The following is a 23,401-nucleotide window of genomic DNA, read 5'->3' on the forward strand; positions in this document are numbered from 1 at the left end:
GAGAGAGAGAGAGGGGGAGAGAGAGAGAGAGAGAGAGAGAGAGAGAGAGAGAGAGAGAGAGAAAGATCTGCTTTACTGAGCCTACTGAATAAAGTTAATAACATCTAAGAACTGGCTTCACAGCAACATCTAGGCTGGTGTTTGATCAAAAACTGAGTACCATGGTAGGCAGTTTTAATGTAAAATTAACTAGTAAATTTTGTCTTAATTTTGAAAGATATTTTGCTAGATAAAGAATTCTAGGCTAACAATATCTTTTTCTCTCTCTTTCTTTCCTCTTCTTTCTTTCCTTTTCTCTTTCTTCCTCCTTTCTTGTTTTCTCTCCTTCCTTCCTTCCCTCACCTCTCCTTTCCTTTTTTTCTTTTTCCTTTTTCCTTTCCTTTCCTTTCACTTTCCCCTTTCCTTTTCCCTTTCCCTCCCTCCATCCCTCCCTCCCTCCCTCTCTCTCTCTTTCTTTCCCTCTCCTTTTCTCTTTCTCCTTCCTTCCTTCTGTTTCTTATATATTTTTTCTTTTCTCTTTCTTTCTTTCCCTCTCTTCTCCTTCCCTTTTTCCTTTCCCATTTTTCTTTCTTTCTTTCTTTCTTTCTTTCTTTCTTTCTTTCTTTCTTTCTTTCTTTCTTTCTTTCTCTTTCTTTCTTTCTTTCCCTCTCTTTTCCTTTCTCTTTCTCTCCTTCCTTCCTTCTTTTATTTTCTCCTCCCTTCCTTCCTTTCTGTCTCTTGCTCTCTTGCTTTCCCTCCTTCCCTGTTTCCTTTCCTCTTTCCTTTCTTCTTTCTTTCTTTTTTCTTTCTTGCCTCCTTCTTTCTGTTTTCCTTTCTCTTTCTCCTTCCTTCCTTCCTTTCTTCATTCTTTCTTTTCTCTTTTTTCTCCTTCCTTTTTTCCTTCCTTCTTTTCTTCCTCCCTTCCCTCCTTCCTTTCCCTCCCTTCCTCCTCCTCCCCCTTCCTTCTTTCCTTCCTTCCTTCCTTCCTTCCTTCCTTCCTTCCCCTTCCTCTCCCTCCCCCTCCCCTTCCTTCCTTCCTTCCTTCCTTCCTTCCTTCCTTCCTTCCTTCCTTCCTTCCTTCCTTCCTTCCCCTCTCTCCCTCCCCCTCCCCTTTCCTCCCTTCCTTCTCTTTCTCTCTCTCTTTAATTTTGTTGTTTCCTCCCCTGCACAGTTTCTAGGGTGAAATTTGATGACATTCTTATTTTTGTTCTTCTGTTTGTAGTATGTCTTATTTTGACTACTTTTAAGAAATTTTTATTGCTGTTATCAACAATTTGGCATTTCTTACATTTCTTCTGATTAGGGCATGTTGAAGTTGTGATCCATGTAAGCTTATAGTTTTATTAGATTTAGACATTTTCAGCAATTATTTTAAGCTTTTATTCTCCTCCTTGGCTCCATTTCTCTCCTCATGAACCAATTATACATATGTAAGACATTTTAATATTGTTCTACAGCTTACTCTACCTGTTTCATTTGGTTTCAGTCATTTTTCTTTCTGTGAATCACTTAAAATGATTTTTAAGAATAGAGAAGAGCCAAATGGGTTAGCTTCTTAGAAGTATTTTAAAATAGGTCTTAGCAGAAGTGGAAATACAGAAGAAAGTCTAGCAAACAGGCACCAATGTTTATAATCATTAACACTCACAAGTTCCACAGGACCCTGACCTCGTACTCAACTCTGCTCTAATCGTAGTATTAAAGAAAGCACATGTTTCCATGTTCTGCTGTTCAGGACATCTCTCCCAGATGAGTTGCCACGTCCTTTTCTTGTAGGCAACAAATCTCTGTGAACCGTTCTTTTTCAGAACCATCTCCATCATCTTAGTCTGTGCGGGTGGTGGGATACCACTCTCTATGAACATTGGCACCTACAAAAAATCAACACCACTGCCCCTCCGTATGCCCAAGGGAAAACATCCAGTTCAACTATGACCATGTACTATAGACAAGAGAATTCTTAGTATTCCTTTGCCCTCACATTTGCATACAAAAGGTTAATTTCCACAGAAGTTCCACTTGTCTGATAATTAAAAATAAACTTAAAAATATTTAATGCTGGTTTTCTCAAAAAATGTTGAAATGCTGTTATCAAGAAGATTGGGTTGATATTTTATTTTTCTCTAAAAGACATCAACAGCATTGCTGTTTTTTACTTCTACCTAAGGGAAATCCAAGTTAAAGTGTATGAATTACAAATATCATTTAAATGTGAAAATGTTAACATTCGATCAGTTAAGACAGGAGTCAGCCCTAATTCATAGGCTTCTCAGAATTAGCACTTTGGAAGTAATCAATGATTGCTATATAATAATAATTGATCCCATGGTACAAAGGCAATTCCCATTCAGCTTATTAACAATAAAAACACTTAATTTAACAATCATCTAAAATGCCATTCAGCTAACAAGAAGTAGCATCATTCGTTAGTTTCACAGTTATACATGGCCAGGAACTTATTATAGGAACATCTGGTAATCCTTTAATCAATGTATCATCAGCCTTATTTATATAAATCTCAATTTGGCCTATGTTGCTTAGATTTAACGAATTTCATTTGACTTACATGATTAAGTAATTAATAAATTATTTGGCTACTCCTTTGTGGTTTATTTCCTAATATGCCATGAACTAATCAGAGTACAATATTGTAATCTATCACCTTATATTCTAAATGTTATTAAGTAATGAAGGAAACATTTTACTTCTAAATATTTCCATATCACCTTGTAATGTACAAACATCATCAAATGCATATTAATTAAATAGTGTACAATAAGGAAAGTCAAAATGATTTTTCATAAATTATATATTTCATACTTTTGCTTTTCTTTATTCTTCACAAAACATGAGTTATTACTCTCTGGCTTCATCACAAACTTATGAAGGAGAACATATTATTCCCAATTTACAGATAGGAAAGTGAAGCTCCCAGAGATCATAATTTGCCAAGCTATTCAGTGGTTCAGTTGGGATTGAATAATTGCTTATTTTATTTCAATGTTTATGTGGCATATCAACATTTTAAAAAATATTTTGTAGTAAGCATATGTCTTAGTTTGCTCAGTCTATTATTACAGATACCATAGACTGGGGAACCTAAAAACCAAGCATTTATTTCTCACAGCTCTGAGTGCTGGAAGTCCAAAATGAGGATGCCAGCATGGTCAGGTTCTGGGTGAGTGACCTCCTCCTAGTTCACAGGCAGCTACCCTCTCTTTGTATCCTCACATGGTGGAGAGAGAGAACTTTGGTATCTTCATCTTCTTATAAGACCAGTAATCCCATCATGGGGGTTCCATCCTCATGACTTCATATAAACCAGAGTAACCTCCAAAACTCCCCACCTCCAAACACCATCACAGTGGGATTAAAGCTTCAAAATAGGAATTTGGGGAGGACATAAACATTCAGTCCGTACCAGTATACAAATGAATTTATTGGTAGGAATTTTAGGAGAAAAAAAGAATGTAATTTTTTTCTAGGTTAAAATACAGTATTAAATTGTTAAATAGTTCTCAAAAACTCAGAAGCAGGAACAGGAGCAAAAGGAGGAGAAGGAGACAGAGAAGGAGAAATAGAAGAAGAAGAACAGTTCTTCCATCAGCTTATCCATATACGTATCTTATTTGCAAATCCAGACTAACATATTTGTCTCTCTTGTTTAAAAATAGGCATCATAGCTTCATAACTCATTTTTAAATGAACCTATTTTGCGTTATTTCTTTACCTCTACCAGTTGTTTCTACATTGAGTTAACCAGACATGGTGAGATCATGAAACTTAAAAACTTGTGTTTTAGAACAAAGTTCCCAGGGGTAATGTAACACGCTGATTTGAAAATAGTAAGGACTTATTCTGGAAACCTGATAATATTTCCCAGAGTACTGTTACATTATGTATATACTAGGATTATGAAAGTCCTACTCACGACTTTACTTTGTTTATTATAGGAGAGTGACTTGTAACATTGAATTTATTTGACAGAGTAACAATAACCACTGGAAAATTGTAACTTCTTATCACTTATTACATATCAACATCCTTTGAAAATAAAATTTTGATTTCCATATTTTTATTCATGTAGACATTTACTACATCTCTTATGAGTGATCCAACAAGGAAAGTTAACAGATACTCAATGACTAATATTTGAACAATTTAAGACAACTATTGACTTCTGTTTCAAGATCTTAATCTGGAATATGTGACTAACTTAAGGTCATACAACAAACCAATTTAAAAAATTAGCAAGCAGATCTAATGCTGTATTTGATCCAATATATTTGTTATCTTAATTGAATTTTAAAGGTTACCAATAGGCAGGAATCCCTTTTAAATAAATACTATACTATCCACCCTCTAAAACAGAAACAAATAAAATAAATAAAATAGAAACAAACCAATTTTTTAGAGGTAAAAGATTCAAATCATTTCCATAGCATTGACCTAGGTTGAAGTGATTCTGTCTTAGGACAAGGACCTTGAAGTGAAAACCTGACAAGTCATAATATTATGGATTTAGAAAATAATTTCACCTCCTGTTGAAACAATGCCAACCTGTCATCTTACAATCACTTCCTTTTATTCCGTCAGATCATTCAGCACAACAACTGTTTCCTCTGAGTCTTTCAGACTTTGGGGGCAAGAGTAAAGAGAAGGCTATTTTTTTTCTGTTAGGAATCCTTATTACCTCTTTTGAAAAATAAGATAGGAAATATACAGTTTATAAGCTGGAAGGTACCCAGGGCAATTCTCAGTCATCTTTTGTTGTAAGAGTGGAGAGTCTTCCAAATTCTAAGAAGTAGAAAACTGGTTTTGTCAAATCAAATATGATTTTTTTGGCAGAATGGGGTTGTGATTCCATTTCTTCCTTAGAAACACCATCTTACTTTTCATAAAAAAATAATATCCATTGTTATATCACAATTTGCGATTAATTCTATACATGGCTAGCTTCCCAACTGGATGCCAATATTCTAATATTCTTGAACCTCCCCTAAACTGCAGTGTTTTGTATTCAGTAGAGGTTCACTGTTTTTAAAATAGATGTTTAGACTGCATTCTTTTTTTTATTAAAAAAGACACTGCTTTTCTTACTATCTCTTTACTGATATGTTTTGCAAGCAACTGAGATATTCAAGCTGATCTGTCAAACAAATACACTATATATGTAATACATTCTCTGATAATTTTTCCGCCGCTTCCTCCCAAGTAAATTTTGCATGAACCTTGAGTGAGAGGACTGGGAAAGCATATGTGCTACTAATCACACACACGAGCTTCCCCATTCAATATTAGAAAAAATATTCAGAGTCAGGATTTCTGTCATGTACTTTTTTTATGAGGCATGAGCATGCCCATCACTTATCTCTTCGATATTGTAGGTGAGAGTGTGGACGTGGACAGGTCTGTTTGTATGTGGCTTACTTCCTGCTGGATTGTGAGTCCCTTCAATGCAGAGGCCATGCTGTGTAAGTCAGGGCTCTCTGTAGAATTAGCCTATAGCAGAGAGAAAGAAAGAGGGATTGATTTTAAGGAATTGGCTCATGAGGTGAAGGAGAACTAGCAAATGCAAAATCTGTAGAACAGGCCAGCAGCCTGGAGACCTCGGGAAGGGTGAGTGTTGACCCTCATGTCCAAATGAGGTCTGGAGAGCAGAATTCCTTCTTCCTTAGGGGACCTCAGTCTTTTCCTCTTAAGGCTTTCAACTGAGTAGATGAGACCATCCACACTGTGAATGGCAATCTGCTTAACTCCATCTATTGATTTAAGTGTTAATCTCATCTGAAAAATACCTTTATAGAGATATCTAGACAGGTATTTGACCAAAGCTTTGTAAGCTTTCACTGGGTCAGTTGCAGTGACTCACCTCAATGCATACATTCTAAGCCAAATACCTGTATTTAAATGTTTTTACATGAATAGAAAGAAAAAAATATGCAGAAAGCAGTCTTACTATTTTCAGCTAAATGTGAACAGTAAAGGAAGAAGCTTTTGCAGCTCTATCTACCTATCAATAATTTAATAAGATTAATTCCTATTTGAAGACATTATCACTGGTTATAAATTAATCACATGTATTATCAATAGTAATACTATGTAATATGACTTGATCAGTTTTAAGATGGGCTCATGTTGGTCTTCTATTATAAAAATGCTACATTATAGTGGTTCAGTATAATGCAAAACCTGCATTAGATGGACTCTTTCTGTTAGTCAGGAAAATTAATCATTATCCCTCTAGTGTCTCAGAAACTGTGTAAATATATGAAAAGTGGTCAAGATTTTCTAGTGGTCAAAAATGATATATTGAGAGTTTAGAGATTTCTGACCAGAGTCAACATAAGGATAACAAAGACATGGTTTTAGAGGTATTCTGAAACTTCTTAAACACACTTTTGATTAAAAAAAATAAAAGTCTAGTACCATCTCAAATGTTGTGAGTAGGTCCTTGCAGAGTAGCATAGTTGAAGCATCAACAGGCAAGATATGGTTAGGGTTTTGTTGTTTGCTTGTTTTGATTTGGTTTGGTTTTTTATTGTAATGTATTCACAGAGACTCAGAAGTCAAAAACAGGAAAACACTCTGAAAAACCATCATTCTTTCAGTGGGTCTGATTCACAGGAATGGCTCTTTCAACCAACAGTGATTGCCTTTTGCTGACAAAAGCAAAGTGGAAATTATTCAGTTATAAGACTTAGTATTATAAAATATTAGACACATTATGGTCGGTGAGCCTTGTCACTTTTACTTTAGCCAGCCCCTTGACTCTAGAACACTAAGAGCTTCCACTCAAAAACCAATTCTCTAATACATTCCCTAGTACATTAATAAAAGCCAAGCAGTGATTGTAATAGTAATGTTTTGGGTTGTGAAAAGGCACACCTCCATTACACTGCTGATTTTGTTTGCAGAAGTTTTGTATTTGAATAAAGTCTATTGGTCACGACATGTTGAGATTCACTAAACATGGAAGCACATGCAATTTCAATTCATCATTCATTCATTAGGCAAATCTATTTAACATCTTAGCTGCCGCAGGCGTTAAAGTAAATTTGGGCAAAGGAAGTAGAGTTAGTAATCTTTTTTCACATTGGCTATAGGCCCCTTACAAGTCAATAGATGTGTATTACTTTTACCTTAGTGATATTCTACTATGTTTGCTTTAAGTATAAAGTGTAAATATTTTATCAGATAAAGGAGCTGATAGTTGGACATCAAGCCAAAATAAAAATGTGCTCAATTTTTAGTAAAGAGATTGTAAGAAAGATAATTTTAGGGTTTTTTTGTTTTGTTTTTTTTTTTTTTTTTTTTTTGGCTTTCTCTCCTTTGCTCTGTCCCTCCACTTTCACCTCTCTTTCCCTTTCTCTCTGCTTCTATCTCTTATTTCACCTTGCCTCTTTGTACAGTGGTTTTCTTATAGGCACAGAAAAATGCTGCTTGTGCAATAAAAACCTAAGGTAGGGAAAGACCAGTAAGAGTATTTTTCTAGTTGTCCTGGTGATTTTTTTCTTCTTCTTCTTCCTAAGAAAAATTTGGTGCATCATAATTTATTTTGAAAAGAAATGATACACCAGCAGTAAACCACATCACCTCTTGTAATATATTTTAAAAATCAAATATCTGAATGGAACTTTTAAATGCCTCTGGAAAGCTAAAATTCTGAAGCTGTTTTGCAGTGGGATTCTGAGTCACTGACATTAAACTGACACTAGTGATCTGTCACTTCCTTCTTCATTGAGAGGGACAATTGCTCAAGGAAAAGCAAAGGGCTGTAGGTAGCTGAAGGTTACACGAAGAGCATACCATGTGCAGCAAGAATGACAGCAAAACATGTTAATTATTTTATTTTTTATACTAATTTAAAAGGCAAGGAAACAGGAAATAAATGTAAACATCTTGTTGATTTTTTTTTTCTTTTCCTTTTCTTTCTTTCTTTCTTTCTTTCTTTTTTTTTTAAGACGGAATCTCACTCGGTTGCTCAGGCTGGAATGCAGTGGTGCAATCTCAGCTCACTGCACCCTCTGCCTCCCAGGCTCAAGAGAGTCTCCTGCCTCAGCCTCTCAAGTAGCTGGGATTACTGGTGCCTGCCACCACTCTTGGCTAATTTTTTATTTTTATTTTTAGTAGAGACGGGGTTTCACCATCTAGTGTCAAACTCCTGACCTCATGATCCACCCTCCTATGCTGATATATATTTTCTACCCCTCAAGGTGAAAACACATTTACACAATCAGATAATACAAATAATTAAAAATGCTACATGTTGTCCTGCATGTTGTCAAAATTGATATAAAGCTTACTCCTGTAGGAGCTGGAGAAAATCCTGCATGCTCATTTGCAAGGGAAAAAAGGGTAATCCTGTTTTACGAACCTCTGGACAGTGAGGAGATTAAAGCTGTGTAAACATACTCTAAGCATTTCCTTTCAACATTAGTTAGCACGATATACTTAGCCAGCTCTCTAGGAACACATGGAAACAACACAGATGGCATGAGGTATTCCTTTCTTCCCTCTTATTAAAATGAAATAGGTTAGAAAAATAAGCTATATGTATGTTTTCTCATGGCACTATCTGCCTATCAGACCTTATGCTACCAAATTCTGTATCCAATAATGACTTTCTTACAAAACTAAGGCATAACTCAGTAGTTCCACGGCTATTAATTTGTTGGATTTAACTCTATACCAAACATAAGGATCAAGTTATGTCTGTCCTATACAGGGGGAGACCGAAGGAGCAACTCGGGGCATCTGGATTGAAAATTCCTCACCAAACATGTGAAATGGTGTTTTGTTCCACATTAGACGAAATTTCCTTTAAGTTTACAGTGCAAGATGCACCAATGGAAGAAGATAATATTGAATATTAGGAATTAAAAAAAAAAAAAGCAAGAGTAGGATAGCCAGCAAAAGTGTTACATTGCGATCACTTTATGATCTTACATAGCATAGAAAGCTAGTGTAACTTTACATGAAGGTGCATATAGATACCTGAAGTAGAAGCTACCAGACACTGGGCAGCTTATACAACAGAAATCTATTTTGTCACAGTTGTAATGGCTAGAACTTCAAGATTGAAGTGCCATGTCTAGTGAGACCTTTTTTAAATAGATTATGGTTTTCTACTTCTTGCTGTAATGTTTATATGGCCTTTCATTTCTGCATGCATGAAGAAAGAGATATCTCTGATGCCTCTTCCTCATCTCATAATGACACCAGTTCTATCAGATTAAAATTTCACCTCCATGATCTCATTTAACCTTGATTACCTCTCAAAAGACCCCTTCTCCAAATACAGTCACGTTGGGGCCTAGGTCTTCAACATATCAATTTGAGGGAGACAAAATTCAGTCTGTAACAGGAAGAAAACATGAAAGAACAGAAAGATTGAAATATCATGTAGATTTCAGAAAGCCACGTGGGCAAGGAGCTCTGGAGTGAGTGTCCAACAGGAGGACCTCCACTGAGCTCGAATGGCAAACTTGTACCCTCATTTTTCTCTGTCTTGTATTCAGGCAGACCTAGAACGGACATGACTTTGGACAAAGCAGCTGTCCACAGCTGAGTAGACTATGAAATTGCTAACGAATGGAAGCCATCTGATGACCACATTCTCTACAGCTAGATATCAAGTCCTTCTTTAGATGATCTGGCCAGCACATCTCTGTGTCCAACACATAGCACCCCCAACGACTTCATTAGATATTTAATTAAATATGAAAATGAAACATTTGATCTGAGACTTCAAGGGCAATTAATTAGTCAGTAGAGAAAGCATCAAGACCTTCAGTCCATTGACTCACTATGTTCACTCTATCCAAATTTGTCCTCTTACCTTATTTTTTCAAGTCTAGCTCAGTCTCTGCAACTCATTATTTTAATAACTTGCAAATATTTTAACTCAGCTGTCTCTTAGCTTACACCTTAGACCTTGGAAAAACAGATACATGCATTTTCTTTCAGCCTAAATTCAGTTGAGTGCTATTAAAGAAAAGTCCTGGGTTATGGTGTCACTAGCTGCATTTGAACACACTACAGCCTGTCAGTCTGTCTGGATTCTTTCTCCAATGATTATTCACACCTTCTCATTGATCATCAAATTCCCCATCCTGCCTCCACTGCTTGAGCTCATCTGATGAGCCTGTCTTGAGGAAACAGGCACCATTAAATGGCAGTTGTCTTAACTCTCCACTATAAAATCAACACCTATTTCAACACCCTTGTGTTGAAATGAAAGAATTATCTTTCATTCTAGGCCAGTATCTTTCTTTCTAGGCCAATAGAATCTGTTCATGTGTACCCCAAATAAGATTCTCAAAAACTCTGTTCTGGCAAAATTCCTTTTCTATCCTGTGTCAATTATCTCTTCTTCACTCTTGTATCATTATTATCAAACCCAAATGATGCAGAATCTTTTATTCTGAAGTAGCACTCCTTTGACTCCACTTGCCTCTGGAGAAATTGTTTTTTATTTTTTTTCTCGTCTTCCTTTTTAACCCAAATGTCTGAAATTAATACATCATGCTCTACCTGTGCTTCCTCACCTCCCTTTTATTCCCACTCCACTCCATTCTGAAGTCTGGCCCTCACTGCACTGAAACTCATCTTGTTAAGATCACCACTGAATTCAAGTTGCAAAATGGATATTTTCTGGTCTTTATCACTCTTAACGTTTAGATACACTCAAACTGGCCACTCCCTTCTTCCTAAACAACCTCTTGGTTTGATCTCTGTGACATCTTCTTCTGTAACTTTCTCTTGAGACTGTCATCTGCTCATTTTCTTCACAGTCTCACTTCGCCCCATCTTCCTCCTCCTTAGCTTTCAGTTTTGGAGTTTCTCTTGTTTCAGGCCTGGACTCCTTTCCTTTATCTTCATACCTCCCTAGAACAACTTATCCATTCTCATAGCTTCAAATCATGTCTTCATTTAATGATCTTCTTTTTTTTTTTTTTTAATTTAGAGACAGGGTGTTGCTGTCACCTAGGCTGAAGTGCAGTGATGTGAACAGAGCTCACTGCGGAATCAAACTCCTGGCCTCAAGAGATCCTCTAATCTTACCCTCATGGCTAGCTAAGATGATAAGTGTGACCACTGTGACCAGATATTATTTTATTCATTTTTATTTTGTAGAAACAGAGTCTCACTATGTTGCCCAGGCTGGTCTCAAACTCCTGGCCTCAAGCAGTCCTTCTGCCTCAGCTTCCAAAGTGCTGGGATTATAGGCATAAGCCACATAGTCCAGCCATGGTCCCAACATTTATAACTCAGCCTAGACCTTTCCTCTGAGGTCAATTTTATATCACCAACTGCTGCCTTGATTCCTCTCCTTGCATTTCTCAGTGACACCATAAATGTCACACATCCAGAACTGAACTCCCAAGCACGCCCCCTAAAACCTCTTTTCTTCTTGATGTCATCATCTCAATAACACCACTTTTATCTATGAAGATATCGGCCACAGAAAGCTGGGATTTAACTCTGAGTTAAATGCAGGCTACTAGAAAACGTGTGTGTGTGTGTATGTGTGTGTGTGTATGTGTGTGTCTGTATTCACACAGACGCATTTATTTTTGTTTATTTGTGTTCTACATACTTTTCATAATGAGTATTTGCAAATTTCTGTACCGTAATCTTCACATCCAGCTCATCATTGGGGGATGCTAATGCTCTTTCTGTGTTCTGACTAAATCCATCTATTGTTCTGTGTCACCAAGGTTACAATCTGAGTTTCATCCACTGTGGCCACCTGAACCAGTGTCAGTGCTCCCTAACTCATTTCCATTTCCAAATGTATGCCCTTGAACAATTCCCCACCAGGGTAACCTTTTAGATAAGTAAATTACACCAAGTTAAATTATGGTGCTTCCTTGCTTAAGGTTGCTAACTACTTATAATGATCATCAATGAGGGCTTTTTACAACTCAGTCTAAATGTCCCCTTATATCTGCTCTAAACTGAATTCAGCCCCCACCTAAATTTATATGTTGAAGCCATAACCCCCAATGTGATGGGATTAGGAGATAAGACCTTTGCAATTAATTAAGTTTAAATGAGATCATGAGGGTGAGGCTATCATGATGGGATTAGTGCCTCTATAGTAAGAGGTACCTGGGAGCTTGCTTTTTTTTCTTTTTCTCCACGGTGTAGTACACAGCAAGAAAGCAGCCATCTGTAAGCCAGAAAGGGAGCCCACATCAGGAATCTAATTTACCTGCACTTTAACTTGAATTTCCCAGCCACAAGAACTGTGAGACATAATTATATTTTGTTATGGCAATCTGAGCTAAGATAGTATATATTATGTCTATCTATATCTATATTATCTATCCATTTTTGTTAAAAATCAAACATACATATGTGATATATGTAATAAGTATCTATTTCCAGTATTAGATTCTAACACTCTAAGTTTCATGAGGATTGGGACCATAAAGGTTGTTTTTGCTCTTGTTGCCCAGGCTGGAGTGCAGTGGCACGACCTCGGCTCACTGCAACCTCCGCCTCCCAGGTTCAGGTGATTCTCCTGCCTCAGTCTCCCAAGTAGCTGGGATCACAGGCATGCACCACCACACCCAGCTAATTTTGCATCTTTAGTAGAGACAGGGTTTTGCCATGTTGGCCAGGCTGGTCTCAAACTCCTGACCTCAGGTGATCCACCCACCTTGGCCTCCCAAAGTGCTGGGATTAAAGGCATGGGCCACTGTGCCTGGCCAGTATTCATTTTTAATATTCATTCCTAGTTAGGAACCCTCTTATGTAAATGTTTCTTGATTATGTGAATGATAGGCACTAAGTTGGTTTCAAAAGTTAATGACGGACACAATCCTTGTTGTCAGATCATCATATTGTTAACAGCCCAATCATGAGAATGCACATCAAACAGAGAAATGCATGACTGTAATAAAAAATGCTGGGAAGGATAAAGTGGTATGTGTGTGTGTGTGTGTGTGTGTGTGTGTATATGTGTGTGTGTGTGTGTGTACTCATATAAGAGTATATCCACACAAATATGACCAGGAGGAGAAGAGAGAGGGAAGAAGGGGAGAATTATATTAAAAAAATAGCTAGTAGAAAGCCCAGAATCTTAACCAGGAAAGAGAAGATCAATATAGATGGAAGGAATATCATAAGTTCTACTTCAAATATCACAAGGGCACATGACTTGAGTCAATTTTTCATGAGCTGGGGTTCATAAGAATCCTTTACCAAGAGTCTGCTAGTAAATTTGTTATGACAAAGGGGGTTGATTTTACAAGAGTTGAGGGCATTGATCAAGAATATCTATTGACTATTGATAAATAAAATATTCATGATATTCTGGGGTAACAGTTTATTTTACTTAATTGATAATACTGTATATTTAATATTGTTTTACATTCAGGGTGAATTTTTGTTACAAAAATGTATTTCCTATATGTATTAACAAAGTTATACAAATTATGGAAGCCTTGTGGCTCAGTACATGAATTAGTAAATATAGTGATTCAAGTGATTCAGAAGTTTTTAAATACCATTGGAACACTCAGGCTATATATAAGGAAGAAAAAATGCTTATCAAAGACTCTAAGATGAAGAGATTATTTATATTTTTCTTTCATTTCCTTTAACCAAAAATGTTATAAATCAAATTAGACTGTGTAACCATTTTACAGAGTCAGAACACAATACATGTGGTGAGGCGAAAATATTACTTCTTTTAAGTTAAAGCATCACTCTAAGACTTAGAATCTTCATTGCAAAAGCCATATTAATTGGTATAACTGGTAGGTTTTTAAAATTATTATTATTGAATTGGATCCAGTGATTCTCTTCAAGAGACAGATTGAAAGAAAAACTATCTTCTGTTGGGTATTCCTGGCTACCAACACCTTAAGGTTTAATTAATCAGCTGAAGCAGAAAAAATAGAGTTTAAAGCCTGAGCAAGGCGATTGGTTACAGTCATCCATAAAGAAAGGAATCCAAGAAATTATACATAGAATTCTCAAAACTCATTTAAATATTGCTTACCGACTAGACATATCATTCTTTACAATATAGAAAAATATTTAAATCATATCTAGGTATGTTGCATTTTATATTTTTTCTGTGTATATTTAATGATGTGGGAAGAACATTCATGTAGACAGAGATTTAAGCAAAGGGAAGCAAAAACAAGCTGAAGACTTCATATTCTCAATTGTATTCAGCAAAAGTAGTATCAAAGTTATAAACACTATAAATGTACATCGCAAGTTTTACTAAAATATGCAGGCTACTATAAACCATAAATATATATATGTGTGTCTGTATTTACATGTATGTATTTATTTTTGTTCGTGTTCAACACAATTTTCATAAGGAGTATTTGCAAAATTCTAGGACAGCAGGCATGTTCTTGGATACAAACATGCATTGGTCAATAAGGAACTGCATAAAATACGAGCCAACTGCTTTTGATTGCTGGGAATTATAAAGGAACCTCTAGGTTTGTGAGATCATATGAATCACTTTGAAGACAACAATAATAGCAGTAGTGAACACTCTCTGAGTAACAATGATGTTCAATTCTTCTTTTAAGTGTTTTATATTTAACCTTTAATACAAAGAAAGTGGTGAAACATTATCTCTATTTTATCATTGAAGAAATGAAAATAGAGATGTTAAAAAACTATATAGAGTCTCATAGCCACCAAGCGATGAGGTTGGGATCAAAAATGGCATTCTGGCTCTAGCATATGTGTTCCTTAACCACAATGCTCATGTAAAAATGGGCGAAGGAGATAAAGGTGTGGAGGAACATTTAAAAAAATGAGATAATGTGTAAAAACATAGCATAGTGCCTAATATAGGATATTTATGAGGAAAATTCAACCTGGATTGCATTTTATCATGCTGTATTATGGTGATCACAGTCCAACAACTAATAAATATAGCCCCTAGAATGTTCTTTTAAATATATTAAGTATAAAAAGACAATATATTCAACAATTAGCTAAAATCTTGTTCTAAGCACATAAAGTGTGTTAGGCTGTTTAGTTCTCACAACAGTCTTATGAAGTAGGTGATGTTTTTATTCCATTTAAGGGAGGGAAAATTAAGACATACAAATGCTAAGAAATTTGACTCATGTCATGTTATTATTTTTTTTTAACTAGACTTTAAATTAAGGTGTTTTCGCTCTAGAGTCTATGCTCTTAACATATGCTGTACTGTCTGAGGTAGTCTAAATTTGCAGCTCGTATTCGCTAATAGTTTGTTTGTTTGTTTGTTTTCTTAATCAAAGTGAACCAAAAGTCCTCGTAAGATCACAGACTTATGACTGGCATCAGTCAGAAGCTATGGGCCCAGATTTCAAATTGTGACCTACTTATCACCATGAATTTATACCCAAGAACCTGCCTGATTTCCTAGAAGTTTGAAAAAATGCATTAGCTCTTTCAGCAAGCTCTTCTGTCTCCATTCACAGTTTGCTGCAACCTTCTGTTAAGGCACATTGTTTTCAGTTATCTATGAGCTCAATCACTCCTGAATACAAGGCAAAACAACAGAATGTATTAGACACACAAATTCTCAGAAGATAGATCCATTCTCATGCAAAGTTTGCATAGTCCCTTATTTCTTCATTCAGTGTGATTTTGGAAAGCAAAGTCCCCATGAATCCTTTGTCTTCTGATGTGTGCTTTCGAAAAACACCATTAATTTATAATTTAGTTTAATATTTGTATGTGATATGGTTTGGCTCTGTGTGCCCACCAAAATCTTGTGTCCAGTTGTAATCCCCACATGTTAGAGGAGGAGCCTGGTGGGAGGTGATTGAATCATGGGGCTAGACTTCCCCTTTGTTCTTGTGATAGTGAGTAAGTGCTCACGAGATCTAGTTGTTTGATTGTGTGGAAATCCCCCCCCTTGCTCTCTCTCTCCTGCTTCTCCCTCAACTTCCATCATGATTGTAAGTTTCCTGAGGTCTCCTAGCCATGCTTTCTGTACAGTCTATGGAACTGTGAGTCAATTTTTTTCTTTTCGTAAATTACCCAGTCTTAGCTCTTTATAGCACTGTGATAACAAACTAATATAGAAAATTAGTGCCAGGACAGTGGGTACTACCATAAAGTTACCTGAAAATGTGGAAGCGACTTTAGAACTGGGTAACAGGCAGAAATTGCAACAGTTTGGAGGGCTCAGAAGAAGACCAAAAGATGTGGGAAAGTTTGGACTTCACAGAGACTTGTTGAATTGTTTTGACCAAAATATTGCTAGTGATATGGAAAATGAAGTCCAGGCTGAGGTGGTCTCAGATGGAGATGAGGAATTTATTGGAAACTGGAGTAAATGTCACTTTTGCTATGCTTTAGCAAGGAGACTGGCAGCATTGGGCCCCTGCCCTAGGGATCTGTGGAACTTTGAAGTTGAGAGAGATGATATTTAGGGTATCTGGCAAGAAAAAATTCTAAGAAGCAAAGCATTCAAAATGTGGGACTGGTTGCTCCTAACAGCATACAGTCATATGTGTCCACAAAGAGATGGTTGGGAATTGGAACATATGCTTAAAAGGGAAGCAGAGCATAAAAGTTTGAAAAATTCACAGCCTGACTATGTGTAGAAAAAAATATCAATTTTCTGGGGAGAAATTCAGGCTGACTGCAGAAATTGCATTAGAGTCAAATGGTAATAACCAAAACAATGGGGAAAATGTCTCCAGGGAATGTCAGAGACCTTTGCAGAAGCCCACCTATCACAGGTCTGGATCCCTAGGAGGGAAAAATGGTTTCATGGTCCAGGCCCAGGGCACAACTGCTCTGTGCAACCTTGGGACATGGCACCCTGTGTCCCAGCCATTCCAGCTTCACTGTGGCTAAAAGAGGTCAAGGTCCAGCTCAGGCCATTGCTTCAGAGGATGAAAGCCTCAAGCCTTGGTGGCTTCCATGTGGTATTGGGCTTGTGGGTCACAGAAGGCAAGAGTGGAAGTTTGAGAACCTCCACCAAGATTTCAGAGGATGCATGGCAATACCTGGATGTCCAGGCAGAAGTCTGCTACATTTCATGAGGGGTGGAATCCTCATGAAAAACCAAGGACAATGTGAAGGGTAAATGTGGAGTTGGAGCACCCATACAGAGTCCCCATTGGGGAACTGCCTAATGGAGCTATGGGAAGAGGGTCACCATCCTCTAGACCCCAGAATGCAGACACTCAATGACAGCCAGTGAAAGCAGCTGGGCGTGGTGCTGGACCCTGCAAAGTCATGGGCAAATCTGCCCAATGTCATGGAAGCCACCTCTTGCATCAGCATGACCTGGATGTGAGACATGGAATCAAAGGAGATTATTTAGGAGCTTTAAGATTTAATGACTTCCTCACAGGAGTTTGGACTTGCATGAGGCCTGTAGACCCTTTGGGCCAATTTCTCCTATTTGAAATAGGATCATTTACTCAATGTCTGTACTCCCATTGTGTCTTGAAAGTAGCTAACTTGCTTTTGATTTTACATGCCCACAGGCAGAAGGGACTTGCCTTGTCTCAGATAAAATTACGGACTTGGATGTTTGAGTTAATGCTGAAATGAGTTAAGACTTAGGGGAGCTGTTGGGAAGGCATGATTAATTTTGTAATGTGAGAACATGAAATCTGGGAGGAGCTGAGGTGAAATGATATAGTTAGGCTTTGTATCCCCACCCAAATCTCATGTCAAATTTTAATCCCCACATGTTGGAGAAAGAGCCCGGTGGGAAGTGACTGAATCTTGAGGGCAGACTTCCCCCTTTCTGTTCTTGTGATAGTGAGTGAGTTCTCATGAGATCTGGTTGTTTGAAAGTGTGTGGCACTTCCCTCATTCTCTTTCTCTCCTGCTCTGCCATGGTAAAATGTGTTTGTTTCTCCTTCTGCCATGGTTGTGTGTTTCCTGAGGCCTCCTATCCATGCTTCCTGTACAGCCTATGGAACTGTGAGTCAATTAAACCTTTTTTTCATTAATTACCCAGTCTCAGGTAATTCTTCATAGCTGTGAAAGAATGGACTAATACAGTGTGACATATTGTTCACTATTAATATAGCACCATTTTTCCCAGTCTATTCACATCCCTCTCTTGGAGGGGGACACAGTTCTGAAAACCTCAAAACTACATTTCCCCAAATCCTTGGCAGCTAGGTTCAGGGTTAGATTCTGTCAATGAGAGTTCCTTTCTGGTGATTGGTCAGACGAGATGCAGAAGCCATCATTGCTTCCAAGGCAGATACAGGCTGGCTGATAAGCTTAGAGCCAAACAGAGGGTTGGTTAGGGGATTCCAGGTGTCCTCCTGCAGAACAACTGGTTCTACTCCTGCAGGCATTTGAGATCAAACATTAGCTTCCTCTGATTCCCAAAACTCTTTGGCCTCTTGAAGACCATTGGAAGCTTTCTTGACCTTTGATCCTCTAGCCTTCAACAAGCCTCAATCCTCTTATATTTTTTTTAAATAATTCTCTTAAAATACTTAAGATGGTTTTCATTTTCCTGATAAAACCCTGACTTAAAAATGCACTTATTCATTCTAAGAAGACTAGCCTATTACCTCATGTTTGTTTTTTACATATCAGTATACAAAGTACTGCCATACACATTTTTTTCCTAATTTATCCTATAATATGTATATAAAGTGGACAGAGTAGTCATTATCTCCAATTTATAAATAATTTACCTGACCCCCAGTTTTGCTGTGTCTTTTGTAAATATTAAAAGAAAAATGTTAAATAAAATAAAGAGAGTTTAAGAAAGGAAACAAACAAAACACAACTGTTTACAAATTGGGCAACCCCTAGAATAAGAGCAGATTAAGAGAGACTCCAGGGATGCTTCATGCTTGCAGCAAATTTAAGGACAGAAAAAGGAAAGTGGTTACAGAAAAATGGAAGTGAGATACACAAATGGCTGGTCTGGATACAGCTTGACATTTCCCTTCTTTGAACCTGGTTTGAACAGTTATCTGCCTGTGAGTAGTTGAAGCATGGCTACTGGAATTGGCTGAGACTCAGCTATTATTGCAGAAGCATACTCCTAAAGTAGGTTTTCAGTTTACCAAGTTAGGTTACAGTTCATGTGCAAGGATTCACAGATGGAAGTTTAGAGGCTTTCTCAGGCACAGTTTTGTTTGATTTAATACAAAGAATGACTTCAAGCAAGCTGGTAACAAAATCAGTATGAGAACCACACTCAGAATGTTCCTCACTAAGAAGAAACCAAATTCTAAGGTATAATTTTTTAAAAAAGAAATAAAAAGATGAAGTACTGGGAGCTAGTGAAATTTGGAGATCTTTTAGTTTTTTACTTATATTATTTTTTTACTAATATAAACTCTAGGGCCATTTCTTAGCCCCACACTGAATCTGTCCAGAGAAGATGTGTAGTGTTTTAATTAACAACAAAAAAAAACTGCTTTAATTAACCAAAAAAACTGCTTTAATTAACCAAACAAAAACAAAAAAAACAGGCTAGTAACCTTAACAATTTTATTTTAATTTTATATATTAAATATTTATGCTAATGGTGACTCCAATTTTACTTTGAAACAAAAAAATTAAAAAAGGAATTGAATATGAAGTCAGACGGTAGCATTTCTTTAAATACGGTATCTTTTTAAAAGTTTCTCCTTTTAAAAATACTTGTTTGATTGCTTTCCTCTTCCCACTGTTTTAAATAGAAAAAAACAATGAAATTGAAAGCTTAAAAAATGACTTTTAATTAGCAAACATTTCTTGTTATTGTATTCAGCATTTCCATTAGAAGAGTAAGTCCTGGTGGAAATATTTCAATGCATATTTGTTTTCCTTTAAAATGTATTTGACTTACAGCAAATGAATTTTTTAATAATAGCATTGCTTTTAAAATCATAATATACTGCATATCAAATTAGAGACTTCACATCATCCTTGTTATATTTTGTTAACATGAAAAAAGCCTTTTAAAATAGATTATCAATTATATATGAAATTTTCTGCATTTATCAATGAAGAGAACTGGTAATTTTCTTCTGTATGTAAGTTCATCATTTTATCAGTTGTATGTTCTTCCTTTGTATATCCATTTATTTTTTTCTATTATAGATATATTCATTTAACATAATTCAGATAAGCTTTCCCCATATATACCTTTAGAAGCAGTGGGAAGGAAAACATATTTTCCTCCTTATTTTTATTGATTTGCATAGAGTATAGGTTATAATTTCATTAGTAGGTGGTTTTAGTTCTTTTAGTTCTAAAACCTGAAAGCTAGTAAGTCCATCATCACATTGCATGCTTCTGTGTTTTTTTGTGTGTCTCTGTGTGTCTTCTCCTCTAAAGCTACTTTTAAAAGTATAGTCAAGAACCCAGGAGGCAGAGGTTGCAGTGAGCTGAGATGGTGCCACCGCACTCCAGCCTGGCAACAGAGTGAGACTCCATCTCAAAAAAAGATATAGTCAAAAGAGTCACTGAGTCAGTGAATATTTAGAACACTGAATATTTTCATAGAAATGATGTCGGAGTGACCATTATCAACCCTGCAGGTTTCACAAAGTAGGTCTGTGCTGCTGTCTTTGACTAACACCTTTAATCCAGCTCCTGGAATCACAGCCTCATTAACTATTAATTGAAAAAGTTCAAAAAGTGGAGTATATTTGGTAAATACTGCAATTTTACATAAGGGCTCAAATGGGCTTGGAAAACTCCATGACATTGTTATTTAGAAGACATTGACCAGACTATTAGCAATTACAATAAAAGTAAAACCACCACTCCCTCTGCAACCTCCAAAAACCAGCAAAAAAATATTTATCAAGTGCTTCTTAACTTCAGCCTCTGACCAAATGCTTTACATAAATTTACATCAATTTTTTGCATTTTTTACAACACTATAAGGTAGATGTCCTTATCATCCATATTTTACAGAGAAGAAAATTGAGACACTGGAACATTAGGAAATTTTTTCTAAGTCCTTCAGCTGTAAGTAGTAGAGGAGGATTTGAATATAAGTGCCTGATTTTGCATTTATCTGCTCTGGTATGTTGTCTGCAATTTGAGATGGCGCTAATGATTAGCTGTGTGGTTATTGTTGCTATTATAGATGACTGACAATTCTCTGAGTTGACTCTTTTGTTAAAATTGTCCTCTGTTTTTAAAACGGACCAGAGTGGAGAGATCACTAAATCTATCTACTGACTGTCTTTTATTCTAACACTTGAGGAATCTAGCTCTCTCTGCTGACAGTAAAGACCAGTGTATACATGGCATCAGGAGATGGAACACACAAATTTTCACATCTCATGAGTCCATCAACAAAGTGGTACAGATGAGTAGAAGAAGAATGATAAAATGAATACATGAGTTTCCTAGGATTGCAATATCAAATTACCACAAACTTGGTGGCTTAAAATAGAAATTTATTCTATCATAGTTCTGGAGGCCAGAAGTCAATCAAAGGTGTCAGCAGAGTGGGCTTCCTCTGGCGGCTGAGGTGGAATCTGCTCCATGTCTCTCTCCTAGCTTCTGGTGGCTGCCAACAATCCCTAGTGTTCCAGGGCTTAGAGTTGCATCACCCCAATTTCTGCCACCATTGTCACATGGTCTTCTTCTCTGTGTCTTTCTGTATTTTCTCCTTTTTCTGTATCTTATAACTACAATTGTCATTGGATTTGCGGCTAACACTTATCCAGGACAATCTCATCTGAAGAACCTTACCTTAATTATATCTGCAAAGATAATTATTTCAAATAAGCTCAAATGCTGTAATTCTGGATGGACACATCTTTTGGGTAGGCACTAATCAACACACTATAATGAATATATAATTACATAATTTATTATATTCATTGACTCAATCAAAATCAGCAGGAGAAGCAACAGGCCAACCAAGGAATAATCATAAGCTCTCTTGAGTATACTTGCTCAAATTAATTTATTTTTTATAATTATTTTATAATTTATTGTTTATAATGATATTATTTCCCTTCATTGTTTCATGCTCTTTGAAAGCATAAAGCCTTCCTTAATTTCTTTTAACCTCCTTCCCTCTCCAAAATGAAGCTACATAAACAAGTGATCCCTGGCTTTAACTCAAATGACTATATTATTTGAATTACTTTTACCATTGGAAGAACACCTTATTGCTATAGCTACTGAGAGTCCAATATGCACAGTTAAGTGTGAGTTGTCTCCTCTGTTCCATTTCTTCCAGTGCCAATTGAATTTTGCCTCCCTCCATTTTTATAATCAAAGATGTTAACAGTCTTCACATAAACCCCAGCTATAAACTTGTCTCTCCCTAAGCTCTTGGTGACCTGTAGCCATGCCTTTCTCTTCAGACTTTACATACTTTTTCTTTTAACTTGATAATTTGCTTTCTCTTTCCTTCCTTCCTGTCTTTCCTTCTCTTTCTCCTTCTTTCCTTCCTTCCTTCCTTCCTTCCTCCCTCCCTCCTTTCTTTCTTTTTCTTTCTTTCTTTCTTTCTCTTTCTTTCTTTCTTTCTTTCTTTCTTTCTTTCTTTCTTTCTTCTTTCTTTCTTTCTTTTTTTTTCTTCCTTCCTTCCTTCCTTCCTTCCTTCCTTCCTTCCTTCCTTCCTTCCTTCCTTTCTTTCTTTCTTTCTTTCTTTCTTTCTTTCTTTCTTTCTTTCTTTCTTTTTCTTTTTTTTCCTTCCTTCCTTCCTTCCTTCCTTCCTTCTTTCCTTCCTTCCTTCCTTCCTTCTTCCTTTTTGTGAAATGCAGCCACACTCTGTCACCCAGGTTGGAGTGCAGTGGCATGATCTCAGTTCACTACAAGCTCTGCCTCCCGGGCTCAAGCCATTCTCCTGCCTCAGCCTCCCGAGTAGCTTGGACTGCAGGCATGTGTCACTACGCCCAGTTACATTTTTGTATTTTTAGTAGAGATGGGGTTTCACCATTTTGGCACTGGGCTTGAACACCTAGCCTCATGTGATCCACCCGCCTTGGCCTCCCAAATTGCAGGGATTACAGGCGTGAGATACCACGCCTGGCCAGATAATTTGCTTTTTCTAAAACAGTAGATTCAATCAACTGTGAGAAACCATTCTCAGCACAGAGATAGATAAAACAGTACAAATACTGCCTTGTGGTTGAAAATGTTTTTTGAACTTTTAAAGTGTTTTTCTGTCCCATGACAAAAATAGTATTCATACATTAAAATAATATCTCAGTTATCTTGGTCTATCTATAAATATCAAATGTAAGTGTGCAAACAAACACCAGCTGTGACTTTACATTGCAGTCCTTGTGAACTTTATAGGCTTGATGAGAATTGAAGGATTTATTGTATTTAGTGTTTTTTTTTTAAATTTGAGATCTATTTAGAATGCCAACTTTAAATGTGTTGCTTATTTTTTCTTAATGTAATAATTATTATTTAAAAACATCAACTAGAAAATAAGTGATATAATTCATTAATTTTTCACTTGACATAAAATAGTTCTATC

The sequence above is a fragment of the Rhinopithecus bieti genome, unplaced genomic scaffold, assembly GCF_001698545.2.
Source record: "Rhinopithecus bieti isolate Rb0 unplaced genomic scaffold, ASM169854v2 scaffold_6782, whole genome shotgun sequence".
NCBI lineage: Eukaryota > Metazoa > Chordata > Mammalia > Primates > Cercopithecidae > Rhinopithecus > Rhinopithecus bieti.